We start from the raw sequence: 21,311 nt of genomic DNA, 5'->3' as shown, positions 1-21,311 counted from the left end.
AAATTCGTCCAGCGTTGGCGGACTTCCATGAGCGTAGCGACGGCAGCACTGTCTGGATAAGTCCGCTTTGTTCATGAGCGAGTTCGTCACAATTGTCAGTAGCAACCGGCCTTCCAAGCGCCAAGCACGTGAATTTCAATAGTCAACGTGTTTCCAGGAAATAAGACGTAAAAAAACGTATTGCGTAACCGGGTTTATTCCTTTTCGATAACTTCTGTCCATTTTCTGCCGTTCAAGGAAAGGTGTGCTGAGTGCTGAGTGCTAAGTGTGTGTATGTGGGCAATTGTGCCTGGCTGTTACAGCCTTCTTCTCGTGCGTAAGCGGCTGAATATCCGACACATGATACATTCACCCTCTCGGGTATCATCGCCTTGCGGCATTTAAGCAGTCTCATACGAGCTTCTGGTGATTACCCTCTCGGGTATCATCGCCCTTGCGGCATTCAAGGGAGTCTCACACGAGCTTCTGTGAGGTCAAATTCCTCAAATCCTTTTGTGCGTGCGAGTCAGCTCATTTCTCGAACGAGCACCGTGCGGTCGTGCGAATTCCGGCGCCACGTGTTAACGATCAATCAAAAAATTTGTTCTTGTTTTCTCATTACGATTAAGTGCGTGCGATTCAATTTAACTTTAATTTATCTATCCATAAATTTGAGTTTTTTTTATGCCTCTAGGCTTTTTTCCTAAAGCGTGTTTTCATTAAAAACCTCTAACTAATTATCATTCAATCAGTCTAAAATTCAAACTAATAGTAAAAAAACGAATTTCACACATGTATGCCACCTAGGACATGATGTGTTAGATGACAAACAATAATGTGAATACTAAGAAATGTATTAAAAAAGATATATAAAAAGTTATAAAAAATGACGTATGTGTTAGAATACAGTTTTCATAGATTTTTTTTTCACAATCATCGTACAAGAATCTATTCTTTAATTATTTACAAGATAAACTGGTTATTTTTAAAATTCCATTCAGTTTAAAATTGAAAGTTTTTTATTAATATTTCACATTGCTAAAATATATATTTTTGTTGCAAAGAGAAATATTGTTCGTTCAACTGTAATTTATAGGTCGAAAATATATGAAATTGTCATATTGGATTGTATTAACGTTTTTCTTCATCTACATTCTTGAAGTAAGTAATAGATTCTTTTTCTTTCATATGTGAATCAGTATGGTTCTGAACAAGTGTCTGTGTTGCGGTTTATCAGAAAAGAAGATAGTCGAAAGCAAAAAAAGTTGGTACAGATAAAGAAGCTGTTGTTTTGGCCGACTATTTTGCTACAGATGTTGCAGTTAGAAATATTGCAAGTGCAGCCGTTTCGTATGTTTAGCAAAATCGAAACATCGTAAACTTGAAGAACCGAAAAACATGGTAAGTATGCTACAATCCGACGGTCAAAAATCTGCTTCATCTTCAGATCCACCATCACAGCCTTCTCCAAGTCATAGTCCATTACAAAAACACGTTACTGTTAAAGAAACTATAGAATGAATTTGTAGAAGAGTGGTATTTACGAAAGATTATGGTTGCCTATGTCAATGCAAATCAGGAATTATCAATGTTCCTTTTGAAGTGCGACGTCAAGCTTTCGTTAAAAGGAAAATATCCAGGAAGGTAATCGATGCTGTCACAAACAGTTAATAAAGAGACGGTTTTATGTAAAAGATTTGAATAGTTTAAAAATATATTCGAATATATTATATTCGAATAGCAACAACTGTAGATATTACTAAGTTACTCAAATCTATAAGTATCAAATCAGATAGAGAATTACACGATAGAATCGGTGAGTTTTCTATATCTCAAGACGAAATTCGCGCGTTTACAGGATTATGCTGAAAACAAAATTGAAAGATATGATGGTTTCTTTAAGAAATACAGATAATTGGCCTGTTATACAAGCTATTGCTGTGTTTCTATTCAGAATGCGAACAGGTAATTTAAATGAGATGATCTGCTCTATTCTTGGACTTGAACGTCATCAGTAAGTTTTTAAATTTTTAAAGTATATTTTGGAGTCAATTGATAATGATGTCTTACCGTCGCGCTTTGGTTTAAAGGCCATCAATAGAGAAGACTTAATTCGTAATCATTCAACAATTCTTCTCGAAAAACTTTACTGTGAAACTGATAATCATCTTGCACTTGTTGTTGACGGTATTTCTTTGAAACATCAGAAAAGCTGTGATAACGAATATCAACGAAGATCTTACACAGGGCATAAAATTTCCTCTCTATAAGCTGCTTACCATATGTACTAGAATGGTCTTGCTGTTGAAGTATTGGTGCCGTATTTTGCTAAAGAAAATGGCGCGAAAATTTTCATAAGATTTTGCATTCCAATAACAGTGATCTGAAGAAGTTAATGTGTAAAAAAGATGATGTTTTCATACTTGATCGGGGCTTTCAGGATATAAAATCGCAGTTAGAAAATGATGGACATCGCGTTCTTATGCCAGCTTTGATAAGCAAAAATGAGAAACAGATGTCAGCTGAAAATGCAAACTAATCTCGGCTTGTTACAATACTTCGTTAAATAGTTGAAGCTATACATGGTAATGTAGCTCAAAAATAAGTTTTTTCATCATCAATTGGACAATCGCATTAATTTGTAGTCGGTCTGTACTGCGGAATAATTTGTTATTTAATAAATCAATTTGGAAAACGACTAGTCATCACTCCTTCTTCAGATAATGAGATATTACGATATCTACTTGAAAAAAATTCTAAAGAAAATATCATAGCTGTAGAAATTAAAGTCGGCAAAAGAATATAAGCACTATATGTTTCAAGCTAACTTGTGGGGGATCCAGGTGGCTTGAAACATACATAGGGGTTAGCGCATGCGCGCGTGCGGTACGCACGCATTATGGGTGGTCAGGGAGTGGGTGGTGCCTCCCACCGACCTCCCGGAGTGGTTCCTTGACCTAGTTGTGATCCCCCGCCCCCCTCCAGCCCCCCCTTATTAGTAAATAATATAATAATAAATATTATTACATAGACTGTCAAGATAGATTTCTCCTGTAGAGGTTGTAAAGGTAGGACGCTATAGAAGTTGATAGAGCGCTTGACAAGCTATATGTTGGTTAGGTGAGGGTCCTCGGAGAGGAGGCAGCGTCTCTAGCTTTCTAAGTTATATGCTGGCTAGGCGCGTACACTGTATAGCGTGGATGCTGCTCTCTCTCATTTCTTAGAGTTGTAACAGGGCTCATAGCGATATTCGCTGGCCCTGTGCGCGGCATTCTCCTCGCACGAATGCGTCGGCCGAACGTGGCTATGGCAACATGTGCTCGTGTCGTTACAGGGCCTGGAGAGGGGAGGACGCAAGGAAAAGCAAGAAGAGCGAAGGAGAGGGCAAGAGAGAAAGAAGGGCGAGCGAGAGCGTAGAGAGCGCGTCTCGTGCCACGAAAAGTGGAGCGAAAAGAAAGAAAAGAAAGTGAGCAGGAGTGGACTGGCAGAACAGCCTAGGCCATTAACTAATAAGATCACAAGAACTATTTGTTAGACCGACGGTGCGCACCGGCTGTGACTAGTTAGTCTAATGACCAGTGAGGATCAAGTCTTTCTGTCTGTGGGGTACTCGGCTGCTTCCTGTAGCCCCCTTCGTCTACCACCATTCAGCAATTAAGGAGTCGGGGACGCGTGCTAGTGATTAGCAGATCGTTCTCGGTGGTTCTATAAGCTCCACTGCTAGCGAGGCTACGCTACAGGCGATGGCAGTTCTCAACCAGCGGATCGCGGAAGGAGTCATCCGGTGGGTCGCACTAAGTATTTCCCCGCTAATTCTCTCCCGCATCAGCTCTCGCCCGGTGCAATGCCACGGTCTTGTATCTGTCGCGTTGAGATAGTCGAGCGAATGCACTTCTAGATTTCTGCCTGTTTATCGCGTCTAAATTCGAGCGTGTGCGCTCACCATTGTTATATTAGGTATAGTTTCCGTTATTGTTGTATCGGTGATGTTGGTATAATAAAGAGTTTGCCCTTTATTAATAATACCGATACCGTGGTGCCTGTGTCAGTGTTTACTTCCTTCACCTTTGCCGTCATCGCGCCGGCTCCCTTCACTGGAATAGAGCCCATTTTAAATCGCAAGGATACAGCATCGGCGTAACAAGCTGCGGAATAGTTTCCCCTTTGCAGAGTTCATGGCTTTTAAGTTCATATAAAACGTATATCGACTTAATAACTAGTTTAGTTGATAACCGTAGTGTTAAACTGTTATAAACATTCAAATTCTCTTTTATTGCAATTTAGGTATGAACGTAAATTAGCATTAAGTACGTTATTCGTTTGATAGATTAAAATTCGTTTCTATATACATAAGGTATAATTTCTCCTTAGTATGTATATTAATTGTAACATGGTGTTTTGCCGACTAACAATCACCATGGTACTCGACGTAAAATAAATTACAAGTTACGATAATTAATTTATCAGATTATTGGGCGCCAGGCACTATTACTAATTAATTAGGCATAATTAATTCTTCAGGGGAGTGCCACCCTGAATAATAATGATTGGCGTTAAGAATTTTAGCTAATACTGTAAGTAATTTTATATAGAGCAGTCTAATATTTCGTCAGGCTAATCCCCTTGAACTAAGAAGCTAACAAAATATTATTCGCGAGTCAATAAGTGTATAGATTTGTTTATCCGCGATACTTATCAGCGGCTAAGCTCATTTTGATGCTGGGATTTGAATAATATCCAAGGTTGGGTAGACAGAGGAAGTAAGTTATTGGAATAAGTAAAATAATTGGAGTGGTATAAAATTGAGCCGATTTATTAAATAATACTTTATGAAATTATCTCGTGCAAAATTAATGACCATCGAAATAACCGTTAGGTTAGGCACTTATAATGTGAAATTTGCAAAAGTCTGGGTATAACAGTAAGTTGTGCGGTACTCACTCTAATTTTATATAAAACTGGTACAATTGCTCAAAATAATCCCTTATCGCCAGTAATGCATGTCCCATAAAGTAACGTGACAATTAGTCTAGAATTTAGGCACGGTGAGCACGAGCAAGCTATGGTGCACATACACTTGGACTTTGAGGAAGTCACGGGGAAGAGACCTGCAAAATGATTCAAAGAAACAAAACTATACGTCTGCACTTGACTAAAGCCATCGGAAAACACCGGCTAATTCTTCCCTTTTCACTTTCTCCTAGTCATGAATATTCATAGTCGCAATACAATTTGATTTCGATGATTTTCGCTCATAACGTTATCTCTCTCTATCGCATCGATCAAGATATTATTCTGTCTCTATCTACTAGACAAGCCGAATGTGATACGCCGTCCTTTTCTATCCATTAAGCTATGTCGTGCTATTTCGCATAGGCTTAGACATAAGTGGGCGTGGCAAGCGTAGAATATGAATATGGATATCAAGCAGCATTTAAATTTAGATGAATATTAAAATGATTTTTATCAAATAATAGCGAGAGGTTAATTTGTATCTCTTGGTATATAAATTCGAGATAAATATCGAGATGATCTTTACATCTTTTTATTATCGAAATTTTCGAGTATTATTGCGCATAATAACTAAATTAGGAAAGTTATCGCTGCTGTCCATAGGCACAATTATATAATATTTTCTGTGTGTCAGCAACATAAAGAAAATATCCGATACGTTTACGCAAAATTAAAATAATTATTTAATGCCTGATATGTATATTTTCGGACGTAGATCTTGGAGTTCTATATCGTGTACGTCCAGCATTTAATGACTCCTTATTTTTCTTGCATCATGTAGGCGTACATAAGTTGGTTTTTCTTTCTTTAGCAGCGTTGATTATATTCCTGTGCTTGAATTCATATATTGACTTTTCGGAGTAGTCGTTGGAAGAGTAGCAGGTATTAATAATTAGTAAATTTGTAACGCTGGTGCTCATCGCGTAATAGCATATGAAAAAAATTAAAATAAATAGTTGTTAGTTGTAAATTATTTTACAATTCGCTGCGCTAGTGCAACTCGGAATACGGAGAGCTGTCGTTGGCTTTTTGGACCATTCTGCAGTTATTTAAAAGGTTCTCAATCGAACGACCAGTTACATAATTTGCAGGTTGACGGAACCTTGAGCTGTCTTCCACCTATTGTGTTTATCTAATTTGAATTTTCGTGCGTGACGTCCTAGCGAGATTTGCTATTTCTTGCGTGTCAACGTCCGATAGGTCATTGACTATACTGTAATACAATGCATCCGTTACACAAATATCGAAGTTTCTAGCTATCCACAATGCATTGAAGATAAATATGGAATTTTCAACTCAGTTTATTATTAAAAAGAATAATGAAGATGCTATTCAATTTTAATACTTTAACACTAAAAGTCAATGCATTTATAAAAGTAGTGATCTCATTGAATGGTTTGAAAGAAATATTGATGACGTTTTACCTAAGAATATTGAAAAACTTCAAGAAAGGGAATCTGGTTGGTCATTAAAGACTATTGTTAGGCTTACAGTTAACATAAATAAACATAATCCACTCAAACCTTGCTATACGAGCAATACCATTAACTCAGGTCATAGAAATAAGAAAAGCGTGTATTAATGTTAAGAATACCGACAATGAATGTTTCAAATGGGCTGTACTATCTTGTCTTCATAATACTGATAATTATAAAAACCACAGTTATAGAACTAGTAATTTTACGCGCCTTGCAAAAGAATTGAAATTTGATGATATAACGTTTCCTGTAGAAATAAAAATTATTCCGAAATTTGAAAAGTTGAACGACTTACTCGTATCTATAAACGTATACATTCTTAAAAAATACAGAAAAAAATTTGAAGGGTCACCATGTCATGTAACTAGCTCAAAGAAATCCAAAAAGATTATATTGATTAATATGATGATGATAAAAGCCAAAATATTCACGATGTAGAACCAATTTCGAACGAGTTTCACTATGTTTGGATTAAAAATTTATCTGTTTGCTCTTGTTAGAAGTCAAATAACCTCACATACTAAAAAAAATTTATCTTTGTGAACGCTGCCTTCACTATTTTACTACTGAGGATCAATTGATAGCTCATGATATAGATTACTTACAAATTAATAACTGTAGTATCAATCTACCTGATGATACTCGTATAATCTTAAAATTCAAATATTCGAAACATAAAAAAGTGGTTCCATATCAAGTGTCGCGGTAGTGGCACGCAGGCGAGTAGGTCGATGAAGGTTGATGAGCCTGGCCGCACCGTAACAACACTATATACAAAAGTATGGCATTTTTGGGCTCCCCAGAAAGTCTTTTCATCGTCTTCGTAGCTTCCATGCATGATATGGTGATGTATCATACGATGGATCGAAAGTTGAGATCAGCATCTTTCATTTAAAAAAAGTTTCGGTTCGATCAGTGCAGTTTCAACAAAGTTATTCGCAAAATAAGATTTTGAACTTGTTCATTTTTTGATACACATTCCTGTCTCACGCAGATTTTGTCTCATAGCACGTGACCACCATCACGTGACTGCTAACCAAAGTGCATATATATATAATATATATATTATATTTACTATGTTGTGAGATATCGCAAACTTCACGCTGATGAGAAGTAAGTATCGAAAACTTCACGCTGATGAAAAGTAAGATGGCTGGCTTATGCTTGTTTTGATTTTTGATCAAAAATCGTGGTCAGTCGTGTTTTGTTATACTTTTGCATCAAGTACGGGAGAATTCATTTGGCTCATATTTAATAGTTTCGTCGATCGATTATATGTAAATATGTAAAGTATATGTGTTTATTTATACTTATTAGTTTTAATTTATATAATTAACAAAAGAAAAATCAGTTTCGACTGACACGAGTGGCAGATAAAAAAGGTTAAGCGAACGATACATACACGAGAGTAGTCCATGATATTACCTTTGAAAACCCCGGTTTTATAGTATTTTGATGAGTTTATTTTTTTTTTTTTTTTTATTACATCAAATCAAATTATTTTTTTTTATCACATCAAATGATTAAACAATCTATATATTTAATTGTTATTGTCAAATTATATATTTATTTGTTTACAATCTAAACAATTTAATTTTTCTATTGCTGAATGTTTTGTTGTTGATCAAACTGAAAAAAAAAATTTGTTTGCAGAGATTATTATTATTACGTATAGGGTGGCTCAGTCCTGTTTCATCAAAAATCGTTTCATAGATATCACCACAAACCACAATGCCTGTGAATTCCTTAGGAGAGATGATAGACTACATAACAAATGAAAGCATAAAAGATATGATTGAAGCAAGCGAGGATGACAATACTGTGTAAGTTTTCCAATGTTTCAATGTTTTTTTATTGTATACCTGTTTTGTATATCTGTTATTTATTTTATTATTAACTAACCAAGGATGATTATTTGTTTTTTAGTGAGTTTATCGGATATGTTGTTCAAATTTTGGGCACTGTGGATGTTAATGGTGAGAAGTTGTTCAAAACAATTCTCTCCAATGGCTTAATCCGAATCTTGCTGTTGATATGGGATACAAATCTGGTTGAAAAGTTACATGGAGAACTTACTTATGGGAAGGTATACACACACACATACATAATAATAATTAAATTTCTGATAATTCTTTTTGTTTGTGATTGTGATATATTCATAATTAATATAATAAAATGTTCAGATTCTTCATCTTGATGCTTGCAATGGCAAAGTGGTGAAAAGTAAATTCCATCGTATTCACCAGTTGGAAGATTTGGAAATTATCATTCAGCCTGGATCTATTGTAAAGTCACGTGGATTTCATGTTTCTGAACAAGTATCAGAAGTAATACGCACTATTGAATTTAAGGAAATTGCAAAAGCTTCTGGAAAGATTAGTAAGTACATACATTCATGAACTTTTATATCAATCGAGTTTTTAGTAAGTACATACATTCATGAACTTTTGTATCAATTGCAACGATTACCGAAAATCGTAAGACTCGCGCGAGGTTAACGAGCGGCTAAGCGAGAGGAGCCGCGTTCGGTTCGCGAGAGAGAGAGAGCACGTAAGGGGCAATGACCGGGAGGGGAGGCTCCGACCGGCAGTATGACTGTGCCACTCAGTCAGTTCGTGCCGATCTAACCTCCGTTTTCCCGAGCCGTTCAAGTTTTGTGTTTTTCTGGTGTCATTGCGAACTTGAGTGCGTGGGTGCGTTAGCAGCAGCAATAGCGGCAGCAGCAGCGATAGCAGCAGCAATATCGGCGGCAGCCCTAGCAGCAACAGCAGCATTAGCGACAGCAGCAACAACAACAGCAGCAATAGTAATTGAGGCGGTGCAGCAAGCAGCGGAGCAGCTTATTAGCAGCGTGTTGATCGGATACGGTTGGCCACCGTATCCTCGTCGTTCTTGCGGTAGGTGCACCTTTTCCCCCTTTTTGTCATTGTAATTTGCGTGCGATCCCGCGCAGCGTGCGCGAGGAAGATTAGTTGTTGCGTGCGGGCGGTTAGTTCGCGGCATTCGTGGTTTTCTCTCTCTCTCATTTTCAGCGTGTGTTGTCATTCACGCGTGCGTGCGTAAGTCTCTCGGCCAATTCCCCGTGTAAATTAGTTACTTCAATAAAGTGCATCTTTATCATTATTTTTGAGTTAGATAGTCGTTATTTGGTCTTTCCTTTGTCCGGAGGTCGCGCCAGTGTTTATTTTCAGTGGATTCGAATTCGCCGGTTGCGTAGCACGAATCGTGCGATTATCGATAGACGCGAGTCGACGGCTTAGGTTCCAGCGGCGGTCGCACGAGCGCTACTAGCAAGGGGCGACAGCGCCGCCAAGCGGTGAGTTGGGGGAACCCAACTCGGAACAGCGAAGAGACTCTGCGCAGGCGCACTCCGAGGCAAGGTAGGTTACTGTGCTTTGAGCACATAGATAGCAAGGCGTCGTTTAGTCGCAATTAAAGGTACGTTTGCATGATTATAGACTAAACGGCAGCCTGTTACACAATCGAGTTTATATCATTCTTTTTTATTTTATTGGGCTATACATATTATTTATATTTTACTTTACTAATTGTTTTCATTTTTATTTTATGAAGTTACAGTGGTGAAAGCTTTTATAAAAACCGTTGTCACTCCGGCTTACAATAGAGATGGTATTTTGAGCTTTGGGAATGGATCCATAACTGAAGGAGTGCATAAAGTTGCTATAAAAGTTACATCATTTAAGCAAGAGGAGTCAAAGTTAGAAAAAGGTTCATGCGTTATGGTTAGGGGTACTGTGTCCCGTACAGGTATTTTCTTTTTTTTTTTATTTCTATTAATCATAAATGATTGCTTAGTTTTTTTTCTCTTTATAATTGATTCATGAATTATTTATTTGATTTCTAAATCAATAAAATTTGTCTATGTTTAGGTAAACTACTTCTAATATGTCAAGATCTGAATTGCATTACAACTTTGAATGAGCCAAAATTAGACGAAGCCATCGTTTCAAATGCAAACAGGCTACTGAAACGCTGGGATCCTAAGGAGGAAGATTCTGAAAGAAGAATGGACTTCAATTCAATGCAAATAAATAACTCAGAAAAAAAAAGAAAGAATAAGCATAGAGCATCTTTTCTTCTTTCAGTTTTTTTCAGTTTTTGGATTTCTTTTTATTTTTTTCTATTAAATTAAAAATTATCTATGGTGACGCATGGTAAAATACAGCTTGACTTTTTTTTTAGTATTGATATTCATTTGATATTTGATTTGACATTCTTATAATAATTAAAAGTATTTTACTGTAGCGTAAAAAATAATAATATTTATCAAGGTATGTAGTGTTTCAAAATATTATATATTGAATTTAAAAAATTATAATTCTCAATCAAGAAGACTGAACAAATCGAAGAAAAATCTATAATGTACTTGTAAGCATTTTGTGATATTATAAAATATATCTTGTAACTTGTAACAAATCAGTTTATAACTTAACAGTTGATTTTTTCTAGGTATACATATGTATATATGTAATTTAAAATGTAAACTGTACATAGTTGCTACAGTACCTACTGTGTAAGATTGTTGGATGTTCAGAGTCTTGTAATTCAATATTTATGAAAGAGTACATGGTTAAATTTATATAACTTGATTTATTGCAAAAATATCATTACTAGATGTATCTATCTATAAGTATTGTCACCTCATTATAATTTGTACCCGACTCCATTGAAACATTAATAAACAAACTTATATTACTTTTTCTTTGCCTACTCCCTTTGCATCTTCACTTAGTATGATAATTTTAATTGTAGAATAGAAGTGCCACAACATGATTAAAAATATATAGCAAATATTTTTTTCTCCGAAACAAGATATCATTCCGAAAATTTTAGTTTTTGATTGTTTTTTCTTTTTTTTCGAATCCTCGTATAAAAATGATAAATTAATAATAATAATTTTTTTTAATAATGATAATGATAAATAGATTTGAAATAAAAATTAATGATTAATGGTTCAGAATAATCCGAATATTCCGAATTGAGTGTGACACCGTTGTTATCGATCGAGAAAACTGCAATTGTTGTGATAACAATAAATATGTATATTAGCACCGCCTGTGGCCTATTATAATATTATACAATTCATTAAATTCATAATATTGCATTTCAAGTCACACTTGTGGTTAACCTACAAGCCTACACCCTACATACGCTCACGATTGTGTTATTATTGTGTTATTACCTATTGTTTTATTATCGTCGCTATTGTTACTATTAGAAAAAAAAAACCACGCACGGTGTCAATAAATAAAATTGTGTACTATAGACATATTTCACACCCAAGCAGTAATTTCATTGGCATCTTATCAATGTCAATTTAGAAATAATGCGTTGTAACGGGGTAAAACCGTTTAATTATATTTTATTTACGCTATTAAATAAAAGGGGCGAATGTAATTATCAATGCTCGAAATGTAGTCCGGAGAGCATGCAAAGACAGGCGTCAGTCAACCAGTAATTGTAAATAACCTATAATAAATTGAGTGGAAGCTATATGAAATGAGCGAGTCGAAAAATACTTCTTAATAACATGGAAGGAGCCATTTATTATCATTCAAACACTACATAAAGTCGGCCCGCGCGTTTGTTTACATTGACGCTCGCTCATTGGCAACACGTATTGCCGGGACGCTCGCTGCTCTTTGTTATTAGAGCCGCTACATGCACGCTTCGAATATCGGAAATTAATAATTAGTCATGCAACCACGATTGCGAAATTAAGCTGGCCAGCTTACCTTATTAGTGCAGGTGATCGAGGAAACACAGACAAACCGCACAGCGCGGAACAGTTTTTAATTGTTTGTCGCCGGTCGCGAACGCGCGCACACGGTTATGGTTTCGCTCTCGATGGCGAAACCTCCCACACACTTTCTTGACCTGGCTCCGAACTGGCAGTCGTATGGCACCTTGGCGGCAACGATCGTAGATGGCTGATACTGGTCCGGATATTCTTCTCCCAATCTAACTCAAGCGGCACTCGAATTGACAGCGGCGAAATAGAAAAGGCGAACGGGCGTGTTGACGGTTGACGCTTCACTAGTTCGGTTTCAATCGCGCGCGTTCCGTCTGCTCGCGTGCCGAATTCCTTCGTTACGAATTTCGTCCCCCCGGCAGGTGCTGCCCTCACAGGCAACAATTAAGTTATATTATCAGCGCTAATTTGACGTTTACCGTCACAGCGTTCATAAAGTTCATATATTTTTCAAGTTAGTGAAACGCCTACGTGTTTAAGGTAAAGGTCCCAGTTATGGAACAGTTTTCGAGAGTCACCGACTTCACTGATTTTTTAAGTATAAAAAAACATCAATAATTCTATAACTTTCTATAAGAAATTACTCATAGATTAAATTAAAATGGTGATTTAAATATTTTAAGGGGGTATCCTCGTATAGATCGATCGAAAAATCGATTTTTTTTATTACATAAGTCGATAGTATAACATGTCAATAGTATGCTGTTAAAATTTTAAAGTGAAATTCGCAGCGTTTTCGATGCTATGGCTATTTTCTTTAACGTTGTGCGACGCGCTGCCGGAGTGCGGCGCAGGTAGGCAGGTACGCGCTCGAATACAATAGGTGCCCCGCTGAGTTTGGGTCTTCGAGATGCTTCGCAGTTGTACTATGGCAGATGCTATTCCAATTTTGGTTGTATTAGTGCGTATACTTGTGTAAATAAGAGGATTACTACAGTCTAAGCCGACTGAAAGTATAGGTAGAAAGGTTTATTTCGAAGAGTTTTACAACAGTTGGCTCAGTATTCTCGTAGCTGTCGATTATTTCACTGCTGTTTTGCGTGCAAAATGTCGTCTTACCCTAAAGGTGAAAAGGCCGGGAGGTATCGAGCATCAGAACGGAAGCGTTCTTTTCAAGGAAACCAGCATACAACGGAAACGGGCGAGCCAAAAGGTGCTAGTGCAAGTGCCCGAAAATTGTCAGCAGCATCTACTGATGATGTTTCGATTGACTATGATCATCGGTACCGCATAATCGAGTTTGTGACAATTTTTACCGTGTTGAGTGAACTACTGTGCTGCAAAAAATGCAAAGGAGGGGTGAATTTCAAGGAGGCTGGGCATCGCGGTCTCGGTTGGAAACTAGTGATTTCGTGTAGATGTAGTGACACTCAAGTGAACTCTGGCCCTTTCATCAATAACGGCTTCGAAGTCAATCGTAGAATAGTGTTTGTGATGAGACTTTTAGGTGTAGGCTTGAAAGGCCTCAATTTATTCTCAAGTTTGATGGACTTTGGTGAAGGATTAAGTAAAAAGGCATATGATGGCATATTGGAGCATATACATCAAGCGTCGAAGATCTGTTTTATGAGTAGTTGCCAAAGTGCTATTGAAGAGGAGAAGAAGCTCAACGAACAAAATGACAGGCCACTTCTACAGTTAAAAGTTTCAGGCGATGGATCGTGGAAAAAGCGTGGTTTCTCATCAAAACTTGGTGTCACCAGTTTGATTGCATACGAAAGCGGGAAAATCATTGATTTAGTCGTGAAAAGCTCGTTATGTCAAGCGTGCGCAACATGTAAATACAAAAAAGACACACAAGAATATCTGGACTGGTATGAAGAGCACGGAGACGAATGCAGCGCAAACCACGCCGGATCCGCTGGCAAAATGAAGGTCGATGCAGTCGTCGAAATGTTTTTGAGATCGCAAGAGTATTACGGCGTCATGTACACTAATTACATCAGCGATGGTGCCTCCAAGACTTTTTTGGCTATACTTGAAATAAATCCTTATGGAGAAGACTACATTGTCAAGAAATGTGAGTGCATTGGACACGTTCAGAAACGAATGGGTATGCGTTTGCGAAATTTGAAAAAAAGTGAAAAACTTGGCGGAAAAGGAATGCTCACCGATGCGCTCATCAAAAAGTTAACCAATTATTATGGACTTGCGATCAGAAGAAATGATAACTCCGTTGAAGACATGAAAAAAGCTATAATAGCAACATACTACCACATGTGTTCAACTGACGAGAACCCGCAGCACGAAAACTGCCCTGCTGGAGTAGACAGTTGGTGCGAATGGCAAGCCTCACAATGTATTGGAGCAAATGTCTATGAACATCCTCCGCCACTGCATCCGGACGTTCAAAAACACCTTCTTCCAATCTACCAAGATCTTTCCAAAGATGATTTATTGGAAAGATGTTTAGGTGGCTACACTCAAAACGCTAACGAGAGTTTCAATGCGCTCGTGTGGCGTTTAGCACCAAAACACTTGCATTGTGGCGCAAAGACCGTGGAAATTGCTGCTTATATAGCTGCCGTAGTTTTTAATGACGGATTCAATGCAGTTTTGAAGATGATGAAGTGCCTGCAGTTCAAAATCGGATTGCCCAGTACCACTTACGCCAAGAACACCGACGCTGAACGAGTAACACGGCAAAACATCAGAACGGAGAGTGCATCCAAGGAAGCTGGATTGGTCAAAAAAAGGAAAACTGCATCTGAAAATCAACATTTCGAAGAAGAAGAAGGGCTTCTTTATGGAGCAGGCATTGCTGAATAGTGCAAAAGTCGATTAGTAGCTGTAAGTATGAAAAAATTCTATTAAAAAATAATATATTGTATACCGCAAATTTTAAACGCGTTTTTCTCGAAAACTCAATTTTTCGATTTTCCTAATTGGCGCCACTGATTACTCAGCGAGTTTTAAAGCTATTGAAAAAAAAATATACCATTTTAAAGGAAATTTAATTAGCTAGTCGATAAACCTAAAGGATTTTGTTTTAACAAATTATTTAATAACTCTTTTGCATTAATAAAAAAAAAACTTTTATGAATTTTTTTTCAAAAGTCCGCCATTTTTTCAAAAATTTTTTTCAAAATTAGGTAAGTGGACGAGGAATTGGTATAATAATGTCAAAAAACTTTGTTTCTTATGTTTCAGAATGACACAGCAACAACGAAACATGGCGCCAATTGAGACCAAAAAAAAAAATCTTCACCTTTCATTTGATTACGTGGCTCACCTAATTAACATTATGTATATATAAAAATTTTTCATGTTTCTACAAACTACAAGAAACTACGTAATAAAATTTCAAATAAAAATATTGAATAGTTTCTTTTAATAAAATTCCTAAAGTTTGTCTTCATTTTTCGCGATCTATACGAGGATAACCCCTTAATGGAATAATAAATAAAATTATTATTGATTAAAGTGTAAATGAACAGCTATGTATGTATTATGGATCACGTTTTTTCACTTGTACCCATTGTTCCACCGACCGATAACCCTATTATGGAACACTGGTAAAGTGCTTTAATTTTGCAACAAATAATTATTTTATACGATATACGTGTGAATGGTTGCTGATATTGAGGATTATTATATCAAAATGGACATTGCATATTTTAAACAATATTTAACTTATCAATCTCAAACGTACAACATAACATTTTCAAAAAACAACTCAATTTAGTACTATACATTGATTGCACTTTCACAATTATATTGCAAAAGAGGCTTCGAAAGTTGTTATTCAATTTTTTTTTACGATCCACTACATCAGAACAGATTTTATTTTATTATTTTTTCAAGTGTTCCATAATAGGGTCGGAATTTGAGAGGTGTTCCATAACTGGGATCTTTACCTTATGTTACAGTTTTTTCACAGCTATGAACTTTGTTCTTACTGATATTTTGTTTTTCAGGTATATGAAGACTGATCTGACATCTCCATACATTATAAGGGGAATGCAGGCTATGCTTTATGACCTATACATAGTATTGTTATAAACATTGTCATAGAAGTAATTTATATAAATTTTCTTCAAGTGATATGTAAACTACATTATCGGAATGAATTAATGAACAAACTCATTTTTCAGGTCCTTTGGATTTTTTCTTCGCATACACTGATTGAATTGCAAATGAGGCTCTAGTTATTCAGTGTATGATAGAGGATAACTTTAATATATTGAAAGGTGTGTATCTCATAAAATAGTTATTACTATCTAAAATATATTTTCTCTGTCAAAAAAGATAGCATATATGTATTAAAGGATTTACATGTTTTCAATAATCTATTGTTATATGAACGATTAAAGTTACATGCAATATTTCATATGAAGATCATACAATTACGGTTGTGTTTGATTAGGTTAAAACTGTTCTTATTTTGTTACTGAAACTTAGGATTGTGAAAATGCTATAATTATATATATATAATATTAATTATATAATTATTATATGCTCGATTATAATCAATATATATTATAATCGAGATATATTATGATATTATTTGGTTGTTTAACTATCCATCAATATTCGGTAGAGATACAATTTTTTCTTTTATTTGGTTCCGCTTTTCTATTCTGATAAATATTTATGGCAATCAAGAATTCAGCATTGCATTAAATGACTAGGAAAGCTCATTTTACTGCTTCTTTTCATTGACATTGTGATTATAGATATATTGAGTCTATTTTCCCATCACCTAATTAAGTAATTTTTTTTTCAGGTGTAAAGACGCACTGAAAGAGTTTCTGTCGTGTGCCATTTTTTCAATTTCAACAAAAGTTTCAACATTTATTTACTGATATTGCATATTTATTTATCAAAACAAGATGAACAATGGATTATTGTACCTCTAATTCTTCATAAATAAATTGGATATAATAAACTATCAATTTATTATTAATATTCGACATTACCTTACCTGTACTTGTACCTGATTTTTACCTACACTGTACCTGCATTCAACTTGCATTGTACCGTCATTGTACCATTCTATTTACCATTACCATACCTATACCATACCTCATACCTGTGTTATACCTTAGTGCGTACTTACACTATATTATCCAATACACAAGAAACACGATATTATTACTTAACAAATTTATTTTAAAAGTCTGGTGGTTGTTGCATTATATTTATAGATATATTTTGTACTTTATCTGAATAAATCAGTTTCAGTTACAAATATGTATATTTATCGTCTTGGAAAAGAGGATGAGCTCATGATTTTGAACTCTTCATCACTCCTTAAAGATTCTCACATTGATAAATTTCATAGTTTGATAGAATGCCATTCCAATTTTAAGCCAGAAACTACTTTATATACTTCGGTATTTGTTAAGAACCCATTATGTAGAAGATTCGAACCACTTCCTTCAAATTTGCCTCATTTACAAATATTGCACAGTTGTGATAATAATTGCTTCGAAGGTAAGTGTAAGAATGGACATTGGATATGCTGCTTTTATGATACAAAAGCAATTTATATTTATAAATTCGTTAAATCAACTGCAATTACACAATAGCCATAAAATATATTTAAGAAAATTATTATCGAATTTTGATGACTTGCCCATATATTTTCCAAAAGTCCAAAGTCAACAAAACGCGGTTAATTGTGGGGTTCGGGTTTTTGCCATAGCATTTGCAACTTCGTTATATTTTAATCAATATCCTGAAAAAATTAAATACGATGCAAGGCAAATGCGTAAACATATCTTTGATATGTTTCAATCGAATAAATTGGAGCCCTTTCGTCAATTATTTAGTGACGCTAAGAAATGTTCAATGGCGATTGATCATCAGAAAACGTTTGGTGCAAAAAATCTTAATGATAATAAAAAAATATTAATGAACAATTATCGTTCCAAGTCCCATTACACTTCATCGAAAATTCAACCACATAGAACTGATATTATAGTCAAAAAATCCAAATTTGTTGAAAAATTCCCAATTAGATGGATTCCTCCCAAAGTTGTTGATAATATTGTCGATCAAATTGATAGCAGTAATTTGATAAATATTACTAATGTTGCCGATAATAAATTTCCCGCTTCCCTACAATCTTTTCGTGAAGTAATTCCTCAATCAACAAACAATGAGGTTTCTAACAAAAATTTACTTATTTCGAATAACATAGCTGAGTGTACTCTTGATAAAAAAAATATCGTAGATAAAGGAAAATTTCTTGAATCCCCTGCAGTTCCTGATTTGAAACGCCAGCTCCCTTTGGATTAATAAATAACTAAATAAATAAATAAATAAATTTAATAAATTTAATCAATAAATAAATAACGATAAATCAACTGCATTATTGAAAAAGCAAAAATTCAATCCTCCATCTACGCAGCTTGATAAAATTTATACTACCATCAATAAAAATGTCATTTCTAATTTTAATATTTCATCATGGAAAATCGTTGGTATTTCAAACACAGATCTGGTTTCCTGTTATGTTATTTCAGTTTTACAAAGTTTATTTCATTGTTCTTCAGTCAGAATGCAATTTTTAAGTAATCCAGAGAATGATGATGATAAATTGCAAGCGGCTTTCAGGAAGTATGCTATGGGCGAAAAAGTGCAAATAATAGAAGTACGACAATTTGTTGGAGGGGAATTTAAGCTAAGACAACAAAGAGATGTCGCTCATTTTTTGGCCGAACTTTGTCTGAAATCAAATAATTTACAACAAAATATTTGCTTTAATCTTGGTACGGAAGTAAATTGCACATGTTGTAACATTTCAAACATAACATTTTCAAATTCAAATTGTATGATACCGCTAGCTCTACCAGAAAATGAGAAATGTTGCACTTTGCAGGAAATTGTCAATCATAATTTGGACCGATGGAATGAAGTAGATATACGTTGTGAAACAAGCCATAGAAAAAAACGTATGAAAAATTTTATTGAAACTACTAATACTATTTTGATTCTACAATTGCTGATATACACATTAGAGCCTGACGGTACACGGAGAAAAATTACCGACTTTGAATTACGACCCTTTGAAAATGAAATTATTTTTATTTCAAACAAAATGTACAAAGTAAAAAGTATAATATGTCATCACGGGACAAGTCTGGAATCTGGCCATTACACTTCTATTCTTCGTGAAATGAAGCAGTGGATCAAAGCAGATGACACATAAATTTCATCACATTTGCAGCTTCCAGAGCACAAAGGTGCATACGTTATTTTTCTTGAAAATATAAATGTGTCAGTTGCAACACCTGCACGTGTAAATTGCAGTGAATCACTAACTCAACAACATAACATTGCTAATAAAGATATAACATCAAAATTTGTTGAAAAATTTCCAATTACATCGAAAGTAATCGTTGAAAGTTGCCCTCAAAGTGATTGTATAATAACTAATAATGATATTCAAATTAAAAGAAATGATTTACTAAAAAATGATACCACCGGGTATAATGATGATATGCAAGTTAGTTCAAAGTCTTTACTCATCACTAACAATAAGGATAATGCAGAATTTGATAAAGCAATATCTATAAAAAATAGCGACTTGAAATGTATTCCAAAACAAGACTTTGTTATGAAAAAAAGAAAGTTAGATGAATTGCTTGATAATTCTGGCGGTAAACCAGAAAAAACGTCTATTCAGCTTTCAAAGAAAAAAAATTTAAGAAAAACTTATATAGAAGCTGCATTTGATGATAATCTCCGTCAAGGTGTGATTACGAATCATAACAGTTTGTGGCATATTATTGGTATTCAAAACGAGGGTAATGATTCTTACGCCATTTCATGCTTACAAAGTATATTTCATTGCCCCTCAATAAGATCAACATTTTTAAAGAATCCAGAAATTAATCTATTGCAACAAAGCTTTCAGACATATGATTCCGGTGGGAAATTATCAATAATGGTAGCTAAAATGTTTGCTGGCCCTAAATTCATTCAAAATAAAGAACAAGATGTGTCCGAGTTCATTACACAACTTTGTTTGAAATCTGAAAATCTACATTCCTGTCTTTATTTTGATATTGATCGGCAGGTAGCCTGTACACAATGTAATATAGTACATACGCCAACTGAAACACCCAATTACATATTTCCATTATTACTTCAAAAAAATATAAATTATAACAGTTTGCAAGAAATAATCAATTATAATTTGAATGAATGGATTGAGGGAATTACACTTTGTGAATGCGGTGAGAATGTGAATCGTGTGAGAAGTTTCATTTATGATACAAGCGATGTATTTATTATACAGTTGCTTATATATCAAAATGAACTTGATAGTCAGTGTCGAAAAATAACAAATTTCGAATTACCCTCCTTCGAAAACGAAATCATTTACATAACTGGAGAAACATATCAAGTAAAAAGTCCCATACTGCATCACGGTCCGAGTTTTTGGCCTATTCAGTCTGGTCATTATACTAACATTCTTCGCGAATCGAATCATTGGGTTATCGTTGACGACATGCAGATACAATCTTGCGTTAAGTTGCAACAAGAGATAGAACCATATATTGTTTTTCTTGAAAGAGTTAATGTACCAAGTATAACAGTTCCACCACTTTGCGATGGTTCAAGTTTTGAAGAGGATACAATTTTAGTAAACAGTAAAGATAGTCAACAAAATTGTTCTTTGGATCTTCCCATAACGAATACTGCACCAGCAATTCTATTTCAATCGGATTCTATTTTTAAGGAACTTTCAGATGCAATTTCACAATCCTCTCTTCAACAAACATTAGAATCAGATGTCGGTATTGATGATGTAACAAATAAGAGCGTGTCCCATTCTCCTTTTAATGGCATACATTATTCTCAATGTTTCACCAACAGCGCTCTAGCATTAATTATAAATCAACCATTCAGCCAACCATCATCGGCAAAGAATTCTCGAAAATATTATGAATCCCATCGTTAAAAAATTTCCGAGAGACGTAAAATACAGTATCAACTGAAAAAAAAATTGGAGACACCAACAGGCAATAAAACTGTAAAATCAAAAGCTGGAACCGCAGAAAGGTCTAGAAAATATTATGAATCTCACCGACAGAAAATTTCAGAGAGACGTAAAA

This window comes from Phymastichus coffea, unplaced genomic scaffold (genome assembly GCF_024137745.1).
Source record: "Phymastichus coffea isolate CEN01 unplaced genomic scaffold, Cenicafe_Pcof_1.1 PCOF00001, whole genome shotgun sequence".
Taxonomy (NCBI): domain Eukaryota; kingdom Metazoa; phylum Arthropoda; class Insecta; order Hymenoptera; family Eulophidae; genus Phymastichus; species Phymastichus coffea.
The sequence above is the reverse complement of the archived record's forward strand: the minus strand, read 5'-3'. Positions refer to the sequence as shown.